Source organism: Megalobrama amblycephala, linkage group LG12, assembly GCF_018812025.1.
Source record: "Megalobrama amblycephala isolate DHTTF-2021 linkage group LG12, ASM1881202v1, whole genome shotgun sequence".
NCBI classification, from domain to species: domain Eukaryota; kingdom Metazoa; phylum Chordata; class Actinopteri; order Cypriniformes; family Xenocyprididae; genus Megalobrama; species Megalobrama amblycephala.
Window position 1 is genome coordinate 2,937,501 of NC_063055.1, and position 13,882 is coordinate 2,951,382.

A 13,882-nucleotide genomic window follows, 5' to 3' on the forward strand; every position below is an offset into this window, starting at 1 on the left:
CAACTGCACTCGCTGCCACAGAGCGCCGAGCGCCAGGAGAAAAGAATAAAGATGTCATTGATGTACAAAGAGGCTGCGTGTGATGACTCATGTGAATCTGAGACGCTCACTGACTCAAACACACACGCACAGAGGTACGTCTGCTAACACGAATCCATAAAGAACATTCCTGGGCTTTTTCTTTGAGTTACTAATTAAAGAACGTAGTATTAGTTAATAAGTTATTTTGAAAGCAAAACCTTAAGTTTTGAAATAAAATGTCATATCCCAATTTAGTATGCAAAGTTGACTATAAGTCATGCGTGTATATATATTTATTTATTCAATTTTGCTTTGATTAAATTTTTTTAAACCACCATTATTTTAAATATTTTATATAATATATATATATATATATATATATATATATATATATATATATATATATATATATATATATATATATATTTTATCGTTCAAAAGTTACACTCAAAAAAATGCTGGGTTAAAAACAACCCAATCGCAGGGTTAAAACATCCCATTCACCGCTGGGTTAAAACAACCTATTTGCTGGGTTAAAACAACCCAGTCGCTGGGTTAAAACAACCCAATCGCTGGGATAAAAACAACCCAATCGCTGGGTTAAAACAACCTATTTGCTGGGTTAAAACAACCCAATCGCTGGGTTAAAACATCCCATTCGCAGGGTTAAAACAACCCAATCGCTGGGTTAAAACATTGCATTTTCTGGGTTAAAACAAAAACATCCCATTCGCTGGGTTAAAACAACCCAATCACTGGGTTAAAACATCCCAATCGCTAGGTTAAAACAACCCAATCGCTGGGTTAAAACAACCCAATCGCTGGGTTAAAACAACCCAATCGCTGGGATAAAACAACCCAATCGCTGGGTTAAAACAACCTATTTGCTGGGTTAAAACAACCCAATTGCTGGGTTAAAACATCCCATTCGCTGGGTTAAAACAACCCAATCGCTAGGTTAAAACATCCAATTCGCTGGGTTAAAACAACCCAATCGCTGGGTTAAAACATCCTATTTCCTGGGTTAAACCAACCCAATCGCTAGGTTAAAACATCCCATTCGCTGGGTTAAAACAACCGAATCGCTGGGTTAAAACATCCTATTTGCTGGGTTAAAACAACCCAGTCGCTGGGTTAAAACATCCCAATCGCTGGGTTAAAACAACCCAATCGCTGGGTTAAAACAACTTATTTGCTGGGTTAAAACAACCCAATTGCTGGGTTAAAACATCCCATTCGCAGGGTTAAAACAACCCAATCGCTGGGTTAAAACATTGCATTTTCTGGGTTAAAACAAAAACATCCCATTCGCTGGGTTAAAACAACCCAATCACTGGGTTAAAACATCCCAATCGCTAGGTTAAAAGAACCCAATCGCTGGGTTAAAAACAACCCAATCGCTGGGATAAAACAACCCAATCGCTGGGTTAAAACAACCTATTTGCTGGGTTAAAACAACCCAATTGCTGGGTTAAAACATCCCATTCGCTGGGTTAAAACAACCCAATCGCTAGGTTAAAACATCCAATTCGCTGGGTTAAAACAACCCAATCACTGGGTTAAAACATCCCAATCACTAGGTTAAAACATCCCAATCGCTGGGTTAAAACAACCTATTTGCTGGGTTAAAACAACCTAATCGCTGGGTTAAAACAACCCAATCGCTGGGTTAAAACATCCCATTCGCAGGGTTAAAACAACCCAATCGCTGGGTTAAAACATTGCATTTTCTGGGTTAAAACAAAAACATCCCATTCGCTGGGTTAAAACAACCCAATCGCTAGGTTAAAACATCCAATTCGCTGGGTTAAAACAACCCAATCACTGGGTTAAAACATCCCAATCGCTGGGTTAAAACAACCTATTTGCTGGGTTAAAACAACCCAATTGCTGGGTTAAAACATCCCATTCGCTGGGTTAAAACAACCCAATCGCTAGGTTAAAACATCCAATTCGCTGGGTTAAAACAACCCAATCACTGGGTTAAAACATCCCAATCACTAGGTTAAAACATCCCAATCGCTGGGTTAAAACATCCTATTTCCTGGGTTAAACCAACCCAATCGCTAGGTTAAAACATCCCATTCGCTGGGTTAAAACAACCCAATCGCTGGGTTAAAACATCCTATTTGCTGGGTTAAAACAACCTATTTGCTGGGTTAAAACAACCCAGTCGCTGGGTTAAAACATCCCAATCGCTGGGTTAAAACAACCTATTTGCTGGGTTAAAACAACCCAATCGCTGGGTTAAAACATCCCATTCGCAGGGTTAAAACAACCCAATCGCTGGGTTAAAACATTGCATTTTCTGGGTTAAAACAATATAATTGCTGGGTTTGTCCATTTTCAACCCAATTTGGGGTGTTTTTAACCCAGCATTTAATGTGTATGGGACAGTAAGATTTTTAATGTTTTTAAAGAAGTCTCTTCTGCTCAATTGTGCTGCATTTCTTTAAATCAAAAATACAGTAAAACAGCAATATTGCGAAATATTATTAGAATTTAAAATAATCGTTTTCTGTTTAAATATATTTTACAAAGTAATTAATTCCGGTGATGCAAAGCTGAACTTTTTAGCATCAGTACTCCAGTCTTCAGTGTCACATGATCCTTCAGAATTCATTTAATAACTAAATATTTATGTTAAAATACTTTCTCATATTGCTATTTAATATGCAAAGTCGACTAGAACTGTTTGTGGCAGGACTACCTGTTATTCGACCAATTGGGGACGGATGAGTGTTTGGGAAACCTGTTTGAAAAGCATCATTATTTTTGCAATTATGTGCTGCAGAAATGACCTTAGTAAGTGACAAAAGGCTAAACTAATAATCTGGACCTAAAAAAAAAAAAAACATCCAAAGAAGAAAACACTGTCATCATTTGCTCAACATTATTTTGTTTCTAACTTCTTCTGTGGAAACACAAAGTTTAGCAGACTGTTTCATGCATGTTTTTTTTCCATACAGTGAAAGCACCACTAGCTGTCAAGCTCCAAAAGTATCGTAAAAGTAGTCTATACAACTCTTGTGCTATATTCCAGTTCTTCTGATACGATAGTTTTGTGTGAAAAACAGACACTCAAAATCGTGCTCTTTGTTGCAGCTCTCACATGTCATTCGCCCTTCTGTGTGTTCAAACTTGGGACGTCACAGGACACATGAAGCAAGCCGTTTGACATCAAACCTGGTTTTCACATGCTCAGGTATGAAGTTTTAATGAGATTTTAGAGCTGCGGCAGAAGCAAAATACATTATTAGGTGCTCGTTAACGCAAATATCTAATCAGCCAATCACATGGCAGTGACTCAATGCATGTAGGCATGTAGACATGATCAAGATGATCTGCTGAAGTTCAAATTGAGCATCAGAATGGGGAAGAAAGGTGATTTAAGTGACTTTGAACGTGACATGGTTGTTGGTGCCAGACAGGCTGGTCTGAGTATTTATATTTATATGCATGTTGCTCAATTAAAGCTGTTGTCCTAAAACCACTCAGAAAAACAAAGTACATTTCTCCAGCTTTTTTTATGCTTCATCTTATTATTGTTCTGCTTTTGCCGTTACCCAGGTGATGTATGCGGTGGTTCTCCATCGGCCCGCGTCCTGACCTCGATGCAGCTCCATGGATCAGCACCACCCTAATAGCGGAGGCAGCGGCGCATGGCCTTTAAAAGCGTGCGTGGAATAAAGTTCAGGTGTCAGTAGTTCAACTGATTTATAATGGCGAGGCGCATCTTGATTAAGTGCTGATGTCACCGGATTCCTCAGCGCTCATTTGCCGGATCAAGCCGTGCAGATCCAACAAACAAGACAAATGGCCGAGTGAGTTGTGGTAACCTTTGTGTTTCCCTTTCAGGCTTCATCCAATCATGTGCCAGCGGAAGTGCAGCGCTCTCCGATTTGTTTTATTTATGGCTTTGCTCCTTGCGTAATGTGCAGGGACTTTAGGCGGGAAGCACATACAAATGAGCCGCGTGTTTTCATGCATGTGTGTGTTTTTTGCTCCGCAGACCTGTCACGGCGACACTAATCAGCCATTTTTTAAACCTCGTTCTCCTCTAACTATCACCCCGCCATTCCCGCGTAGACAACTCCTCCACTTGTCACCTTCTGCGTTCCCCCCGCGTCGCCGTCAACGTTCAATTATTCTTCCCCTTCCTGTAGCACCTACAAAGGATACATCACAGGCTCATTCGAGGGGGGAAAGTATGAGAAAACAGCAGCGACACCGATCGGTTGCCGGCACTGTCATTTGTGAATAAACAGCATGTCAGTCTGACTGGCTTTTTTCCTCTACTGGTTGCAGACAGGCCCTGTCAGCTGCTGGAGGAGACGCCACCTCGCTCCTGACAGATAGAGCTGGAGCGCTAACCAGAGCATGATACACCGGCTTCACCTCAGAGCTTGCAAACTGGCCTCGGTCTGGTCACTGATGACCCTGTTAACCGGTTGAGAGCGGGTCAGTTGTTTAACACACTCTGAATTGTATAAGAGAAAAGCACTGACCTATTTATTGAAGGCTGTGATGTTATGCTCTTAAAAAATGCTGAGTTAAAAACAACCCAAGTTGGGTTGAAAATGGACAAACCCAGCAAATGGGTTAAATGTTTGCCCAACCTGCTGGGTAGTTTTATTTAACTCAACTATTGTTTAAAAATTACTGTATTGCTTGCTTAAAATTAACCCAAAGTATGTTGGAAATTAAGATTTATTAAAACTGCCCAGCACGCTGGGCAAACATTTAACCCAATCGCTCGGTTTGTCCATTTTCAACCCAACTTGGGTTGTTTTTAACCAAGTTTTTTTTTAGAGTGTAATAATATGTAAACTACAGTCAAATCAATATCAAGAAGTAATTTTTAGGTTACGTCAAGAATATTTGCATTACATTTGAAAATTGTGAGATTTACCCTCGTGAAAAAGAATTAGTTTTTTTTTTTTAAAGTAGTTATTACAGAAATAATATATTTTAAAAGAATATACTTAAGTGTGAACTGAATGTAATGTTTTTGGACACTTAAAGGTGCAATATGTAATATTTTCTGTTCGCTAGAGGTCGCTAGAGGCCTATTCAAAACAAAGGCGTAGCTTGATGACAGCAAGTTTGAGCGCAGAATCTTGGGACATGTGGTCTTCACCTCACAGCCGGTGGAAAAGAATAGGGATTGGACTCGTGAAGAAATCATGTTCATGGATGAGATTATTAACGTTACTGTAGTATGAAGCAGAGCAGGAGCGAGTGTTGTGGAGCTGAACGAGGAGCTGGAGCGATTGATCAACACACGCCTCACGAGCAGCGGGACTTTTATTATGACACAGTCGCCGGCGCTGCTTTCGCTTTTCCGGTCATGAGTATGAGGTAATGCAGCTCTGTTTATCATATTAGATACATTTGAGAGTGTTGAAAATGATGTTATAACGTTACTCTGTGCGTTCGCTCGGCGGCTGCTGTGAGACACTGTTACACACTGCAGTAAGATAGATCGATTTTACAATATCATATTAAATGCTGGATGATTGTGTTGATAAATGGCATGCAATTAATTTAAAAAACGTATTGTATGATGGAGAAAATGCTGTATTACTGTTACTAAAAATAAAGCTGCATCTGATTATGCTATGTTAGCTACTTCACAAAATAGTGTTTTTCTCTGAGGCATGGTAAAGCATGGTACTCGCAAAAAATCAAGAAAATTAGATTTAAACAATAAGACTAAACGTGTTGAGCTATATAACAACAATTCATTTTCTGTCTATAAATATATCAAAACAGTTGTTCCCTTGTCTATTGAAACGTGTAATATATTAAAGCGTCTTTGGTGTTTCCATGGTTTCTACAAAATAAAACCGGAAACCGAGAGTAACGCGGGTATGACGCCATTGACAGGCGACTCCTCACACGTCCCGGAGCCTTGGATAAAATTGCAATTGATTTTTGGATATTTTAAATTAAATTCTTACATATTGCACCTTTAATTGCAAGTTATTTGCAGTCAATTGAAAATGTATTATAGTTTAAATTTTCAGTTGTGCTCAAAAGTTTACTTACCCCTTGCAGAATATGCAAAATTGTAATCATTTTAACAGAATAAGATGGATCATAAAAATTGCATGTTATTTTTTATTTAGTAGGTTACTGTCCTGAATAAGCTATTTTACATAACAGATGTTTACATATAATCCACAAGACAAAAAAGTAACTGAATTTATAAAAATGACCCTGCTCAAAAGTTTACACAACACTGTGTGTGGTTACCTGGATGATCCATGACTGTTTTTGTGTTTGGTGATGGTTGTTCATGAGTCTCTTGTTTGTTCTGAGCAGTTAAACTGAGCTCTGTTCTTCAGAAAAATCCTCCAGCTCCTGCAGATTCTTCAGTTTTCCAGCATCTTCTGCATATTTGAACCCTTTCTGTGGCTGTATGATTTTGAGATCCGTCTTTTGTTTGAAAACTGAATGTTTGCAGCTTTTGTAGTAGTTGTGTTTGAGTCCCTCAGTTGTCCTCAGTGTGAAAAGACGGATCTCAAAATCATTCAGTCACTGCTGGAAAGGGTTCAAAATATGCAGAAGATGCTGGAAAAAAGAATTTGCGGGGACTTAATTTAAGTAGAACTTACGTACATCTTTATATGTAATTTCATAATTACTTATATATTATCTTTGAAATATTGTTAAAGCTGAATGTACTGACAAGCATTTATGGTAATCTAAAATATACAACAATAGCCAGGTTTCCATCTAAAGACTTTTTTTGTGAAAAAAGGTTTAGCGCATCAAAATGTTTACCATTATCGCTGATTGAAATGGCAATTATCGATCTTTTTTTGCAAATGTCGACACAATCTTTTTCCATTTACTTTAGCTCATAAATTCTATGTCAATACTTTTTTTTGAGAAAAAGTTGTATAATTTTTTTTATTTGGTAATCGGCCTATTATTCATGAAAATATTAAGCAGTAAACTGGCGAATTCCAATTGTCTCATTTATCTGCATTTTACACATAATTGAGATGCGGAAGATACAATATTATTTGCGATATACATGAAATGATGTGGAAATGAATCAAGGGCAGTTTTTATTAACGATACAACAAAATGTATGTGATTAATGCGTTTTTTTAGGGATGACATCATTATGCACACCATTATATCGGAAAAGGCCAATTGGATGGAAAGACTGGAGACAGCAAATTTCACAATTTTTTTTTACGCATATTCACATTGTGGATAATAAAACGCCACAAAAAGTGGATGGAAACTTGGCTAATGTCATTTCTAGTGAAACTTGAATGTCATGCATGTAAATATATTTGTAAATGCACATTTTTAATGATGAACATGCAATTTACTACTTAAAATATATTAACTTGTGCTATAGTTTAAATTAAAATAAAGTACTTTACATGTGCTTTAGTATGTTAGTGATTGTTAAAACATGATTTAAATTGTACTTTAAAGTAACTTTTAATTTGGCATTATTGCAGTGCGCTTTAAAAAAAATACTTAAGTGTGTTAAGAATCATATTCATGAAAGTGAACTTTAAGCAGCCTTTTATTTCAGTATATTATCTGCAGGTACAGTTTTTAAAAACATATACTTTTAAGATCTGAAAAGTGCACATTTAATACAATTAAGCACTTCTTTTTCACAAGGTTAGGCATCGTCTTACGATACTCAAAGTATATAATAATTAATAGTAGGGATTTTCATCTCATGTGAAATTTGTCAGAAAGATGCAGAGAGGACTCGCCACTTAAACACTCCCGTTGACTCCCATTGTCCTGTCTGGAGATGGGAATGACTAATTGGTCATAATTGTTGGTAATTCCCCATGCGTCCGTCTCCTTTAGGCAATTCCTGTGTGGTCAAGAAAGAGGATATCCGTTATTGATGTGACAACGCAAAATTGAAAACCTTTGGCGGCGCGTCAACCCCTAATTAATCGCTCTAATTTCATCTCACCACGGCTCTTCAGCCATCAAATGAATGCGATTACGGTGGCGAGAGCCATTTTGGTGCTCAAGCACAGGAGGTTACTCATGCTAATTAGCGGCTAGCCTAGAGAAGACAAGGGCCTGAGGGTCGGCCAGAAGAGTCCTAAATAGAGCTAAACGGTCACATAATGACCTCAGGAACACGTAGCTTTGCTCGTTCTCATTTTCATAATGTATTACACTCAAGTCCACTTGGACACAATGGGGCAAGAGGCGATTAGCAAACGCTGGCCTCAGCCTTGGGGCCGTGCTAACTGATACTTAGCCTCCGTTGAGTCACATGGCATTCGTGTTAATGAATTTTGCTCTCATAAACTGGTCATTATATGAAATGGATGCCTAGTTTGATATTCAAAGTAAACATTTCTATCAGAGAAAATGTATTTCCACTATATGTTGGGATATAGTATGCCTTCAGAAAATGATCTGTTAACCTGTTAACCGTAAATTATCTAATTTGAGATTACAAAGCTTGCTTATATTTCTACAAATGTCCACTATTTAGTTATCATATGTCTACTATGCAAATTCATGATGACAAGAACTGACATTTTAAGATCTCCACCATACTGACAAACATAATGTAACATAGCAAAACATAAGATAATGTGACCAAAATTTGTAGACTTTAACTTGTACTTGTAGAATTCACTTCCTGAAAGGATGAAATGTTCACACACTACTGTTCAAAAGAAGAAATTAATACTTTTATTAATCAAGGATGCATTCAATTGATCAAAAGCAAAGGTAAAGACATTTATAATGTTACAAAACATTTCTATTTAAAAAAAAATGCTGTTCTTTTGAACTTTCTGTTCATCAAAGAATCCTGAAAAACAAAATGTATCACAGTTTCCACAAAAATATGAAGCGGCTTAACTGTTTTCAGCATTGATAATAATCATAAATGTTTCTTGTTTCGTTGTTGTGCTCCTCAAACCATTCCTGAACCATTTTTGCTTCGTGTCAGGAGCATTATCCTGCTGAAAGAGGCCACAGCCACCAGGGAATACCGTTTCCATGAAAGGGTGTACATGGTCTGCATCAATGCTTAGGTAGGTGGTACGTGTCAAAGTAACATCCACATGGATGGCAGGACCCAAGGTTTCCCAGCAGAACATTGCCCAAAGCATCACACTGCTTCCGCCGGTTCGCCTTCTTCCCATAGTGCATCCTGGTGCCATGTGTTCCTCAGGTAAGCGATGCACACACACCCGGCCATCCACGTGATGTAAAAGAAAACGTGATTCATCAGACCAGGCCACCTTCTTCCATTGCTCAGTGGTCCAGTTCTGATGCTCACTGTTGGCTCTTTCAGCGGTGGACAGGGGTCAGCATGGGCATCCTGACTGGTCTGCAGCTATGCAGCTCCATACGAAACAAACTGATGCACTGTGTATTCTGACACCTTTCTATCAGAACCAGCATTAACTTCTTGAGCAATCTGAGCTACAGGAGCTCGTCTGTTGGATCAGACCACACGGGCCACCCTTCGCTCCCCACCTTGGCCGCCCATGACCCTGTCACCGGTTCACCGCTGTTCCTTCCTTAGAGCACTTTTGATAGATACTGACCACTGCAGACCGGGAACACCCCACAAGAGCTGCAGTTTTGGAAATGCTCTGACCCAGTCATCTAGCCATCACAATTCTTATTTCATATATTTCCATATGTTTTGTTGACATAATTTTGCTAATATATCAGGAGTTGTTGGAAGCACAGGGAAAGTCCAAAACAAGCATTCTTGTGAAAAGAAAACCTTTTTTTTTTTTCATATGTACATGAGGATTTAAGTCATCAGTTACGCACTATTATGTTTCTAAACACCTGATCAAATAATTACATCACTAACTAAATGCAGCCGACAAGCGGAGTCTCACATCCTTACCCTCAATATGCTTAAGATTTAAAACACTTTACATGTGCCACATTAATGAACTTAGTCAAAGATCAATAATTGATCACGGCATGTTTATTTAATGTGCTGTAATGGGATATCACTCTCTTCGCTTTACACATACAGGCCAGAGTGTTTACCGCTTATCACCACATGATAAATATATCATGAGAACATCCTTCAATAATTGACATAATGCAAGTGCTCAGAATGCCGCCGCTAGTGGTTGGCATCAGTGTGTGTGTATGTGTGTGTGTTTCCCAGCCACAGGGACAGCTCGGCTGCGGGTCAGCTTGTTTTTGGCGTGGAGGTTCTGACGTGTTGAATGCCCGAGTCAAGGTGGTGGCGTGTTCTGGGGATGAAAGCGTTTCTGTGCTGCGGACTCCCCTTAGAGCTGGAGAATGACTGGCAGAGGAAATATGAATGCTGTCTGCTTAATGATGCCCACCAGTCCGGGCAGAGCGCAAGCACGCTCACGTATGCTAAAAGTTGAAGGAGCCCCAGCACTGCAGACAAGTAAAAAATACCCACCACACATCAGCCTTAACAAACATGGCACATGATCTGAGAGATTCAGAGCCTCTGCATGGACAGCAACTCACCAATAGTAAAGCACATGACAGACTCTATAATCAACTGATTCAGTCAATTTGATAAGCACTTAGCTAAGGTAAAGTGCAGTAATCTTATAAGTAAAAAAAATAAATAAATAGTGGTAAAGGCCCATTCAGACCAAGAACAATAACTATAACCATAACTTATATATATGTTGTGTTTATTATAAGCACGGTTGTCTGCTGCTTTAAAGTCCCCATGAAATTAAAGTATTTATGATGTTATTTATCGGTGCACATTATTGTTTTTAATTCATGTGCCTCGTGATCATTAATCAAAATAACTTCCCCTCCCTCTTGAATTGACATCTCTTCTCTTTTCTTCCCTGTCACTCACATGAGATCCACCAATAGCAAACCACAACCATCCAATCAATTCCCCACGGACAAAATCAAGCCCCACCCTACATTTGTTCTTGTTTGAGAAGCTGTTTCACTTGGATATACGTCACAATAGGGAAGAAAAGACTATCACAACTTCCAACAATATCATTCCTCTGGGTCGTTTATGATTTGGACTTAACTATTCTATTACAATTAGAATGATTATTAAAATTATATAGTTATCGTTGAAGTTATTATCCTTGGAGTTACGATTGCCTCCACAGCAATGGATACATAGAAGAAGGATGAAGATTGTGCCACCTTTAAGTAGATATAGTGCCTTAAATCTTGGGTGAGTTTCCCGTACAACGATGTAACGCGATACTTCACTACCATATGATGCATCGTTGAAAAAAATTAAATAGCTAGTCTCGACTGGTTCCCAAAACCATACTGTTGCAAATTTGTCGTTCAACCACATGACTGATTCTCATTTTTCTCAGTTATTTTGCTTTGTTTCCTGATTCAATCATAGGCGCTAGGGATGGGCAATATATCGCATGCGATTCTCACGCGCATTTCGTCAGTAAAGCCGGTTCCCTGCGATATGAACGTGATATTGCGTGGCTTATCAGTGAACTACGGCTCTGTCTGTTAAATGGCGCTCCATTTGAAAGCAGGTGATGGCGATTTAGCGGTAATCAGGGAACCGGCTTTACTGACGAAATGCGCGTGAGAATCGCATGCGATATATTGCCCATCCCTAATAGGCGCCTTCTTGCATACTAGAGCATGTACGCACATGCACAATCTTCAAAAACGCCGCTTTAAATCTCTTGACAAACTAATGGGGTGTGCACACCAAAAGCGAATTTAATTGTTTGCGCGAGTATATTACATGCAAAGTCAATGCAAAGACGCGAATAGACACGAATTCACGCGGGGCGTCGTGATTGACGCGAACGCAAGATATTCGCCTCAATTGCGTCTTCCGCGCAAATTGAAAAATGTCAACTTGAGTGGGAAATTCACGACACGTCACAAGCCAATCAGCAAAGAGATTATTGACACGTCCAGTTGTATCAGAAAATGGAAGAGAGCATAATTGTTGTCGTCTGCGGGCACCCTGAAATTTATGATGCAACTTCTTATTCATACAGAGACCAGGAAAAAGGAGATGGCTTGGAGAAAAGTAAGCAAGGAAGTTGGACTACTTGGTAAGTATATAAAATATGCGTGTTACTTTACATTACTGCCTATGATCAAGTTAACACTTGTGTTAGCTAAAGTTAGCACAACCTGGCATTTCTCAGTGATGCAAAAAAGACGTAATCCCACGAGTAATCTAGAGCAAGTAACGCAATGCAAATATTTGCTTCGCTTTTGGTGTGCACACACCATTAAAGATGTAAAACACATTTGTATTCGAAATAAAAGATGTAGATTGTATTGAATGTTAGCTTGCTTATTTTGCTCAAGATAACGATTTATTAAGTAGTTTGACCAACTCAGATTTATTTGTATTTTATTGCTAGCAAATCTCATCTTAAGCTCCTAATCAACAGCGAGTCTGCCAGCAGCTACATGAGGACGGTTAAATGCAGCTTGTAGCCGATCTGTGCGAAGCCTGACCCAGACCAAGGCTAAGTTTGTTGTTGACTGAAGTCAGTCTGCTCTGAACAGGGGTGGACTGTTGCTTTGCCAAAGGCTGAGGGTTTCGTAGCCAAAGGCAATGACCATCCTTTGCCCTGGGCAAAGATATGAGCGATGCAGAGAGCGAGGGCTAAAGACATAGAGCTTCTACAGAGTGGATCTCCTGTCATAACTGCTTAGGAGGCATTGCTTATATTAAGGAGAAAATTACATCTAGCTGTACTTTTTGACGTACACATGTAATAATTATTTTTCTCAATTAACCAACCCAAAAAAGTAGCATGTTATTATAATGTTTGTTGAGGCATTTCCCAATTCTTGAAGTACCATATAAAGTGTAGTATATATACTAAGTATGTATAGAAATAGATTATATATATATATGTGTGTGTGTGTGTGTACTTTGTGATGTACACATGCAATAATTATTATTTTTCATTATTAAGAGAATCCGAAATTAACCAAAAAATAGTACACTCTAAAAATGCTGGGTTAAAAACAACCCAAGTTGGGTTGAAAATAGACAAACCCAGTTATTGGGTTGTTTCAACCCAGCGGTTGGGTTAAATGTTTGTCCAACATGCTGGGTAGATTTATTTAACCCAACTATTGTTTAGAAATGACTATATGGCTGACTTAAAATGAACCTAAATAGGGTTGGAAATTAAAAATCAGACACACAATTACTAGAGGCAACAGTAATAATGAAAAGGTGAATATTTATTAGTAATCAATTTAATAAATGTTTATTGTTTAATTATTATTCATTAAACTTATTAATAAATGCTCGTTTATTAAACATATTAATAAATGTTAATTTCCAACATACTTTGGGTTCATTTTAAGCAAGCAATACAGTTTTTAAACAATAGTTGAGTTAAATCAAACTACCCAGGAGGTTGTTCAAACATTTAACCCAACCGCTGGGTTTATCCATTTTCAACCCAACTTGGGTTGTTTTTATCCCAATGTTATTTGGGCCATTTCCCATCCTAACTTTATTTAAAGTACCATGCAAATACCATGATTTAAGAATGGTAATCATTCAGTATCATGATATATACTAAGTACCATCTGCTACTATAATTGAACATTTTTTTTGTGATGGAATTTTTAGATTTATTTAATATATGTTTATCAGCCAACATCACAATTATAAGAAGTTATGGTATCACTTTACATTAAGGTCCCATTAATTGATGTTAGTTACTAACACTGAACAGTCATATTTGTGTTAACTAATGTTATAACAAAGATTACCGAATACTTGAGCATATGTTTTGCTCATTGTTAGTCAGTTAATGTCAGCTCAGATCCATTAAATAATATTAGCAAATAAAATTTTTGATTTTAATAATGTGTTAGTAAATGTTCA

At 38.2% G+C, this 13,882-nt stretch overlaps 1 long non-coding RNA gene across 1 annotated transcript in view; it reads left to right on the forward strand.

Moving 5' to 3' along the window:
- LOC125280307 overlaps positions 1-4,483 on the forward strand; it is a 5,244-nt gene extending 761 nt beyond the window's left edge. The window contains exons 1-3 of the long non-coding RNA XR_007187578.1: positions 1-134; positions 3,127-3,226; positions 3,592-4,483. The exon at positions 1-134 is cut by the window's left edge and continues 761 nt beyond it. This is a non-coding gene — a long non-coding RNA (uncharacterized LOC125280307). The remainder of the gene's footprint in view (positions 135-3,126; positions 3,227-3,591) is intronic.
- Positions 4,484-13,882: the final 9,399 nt, after the last annotated feature.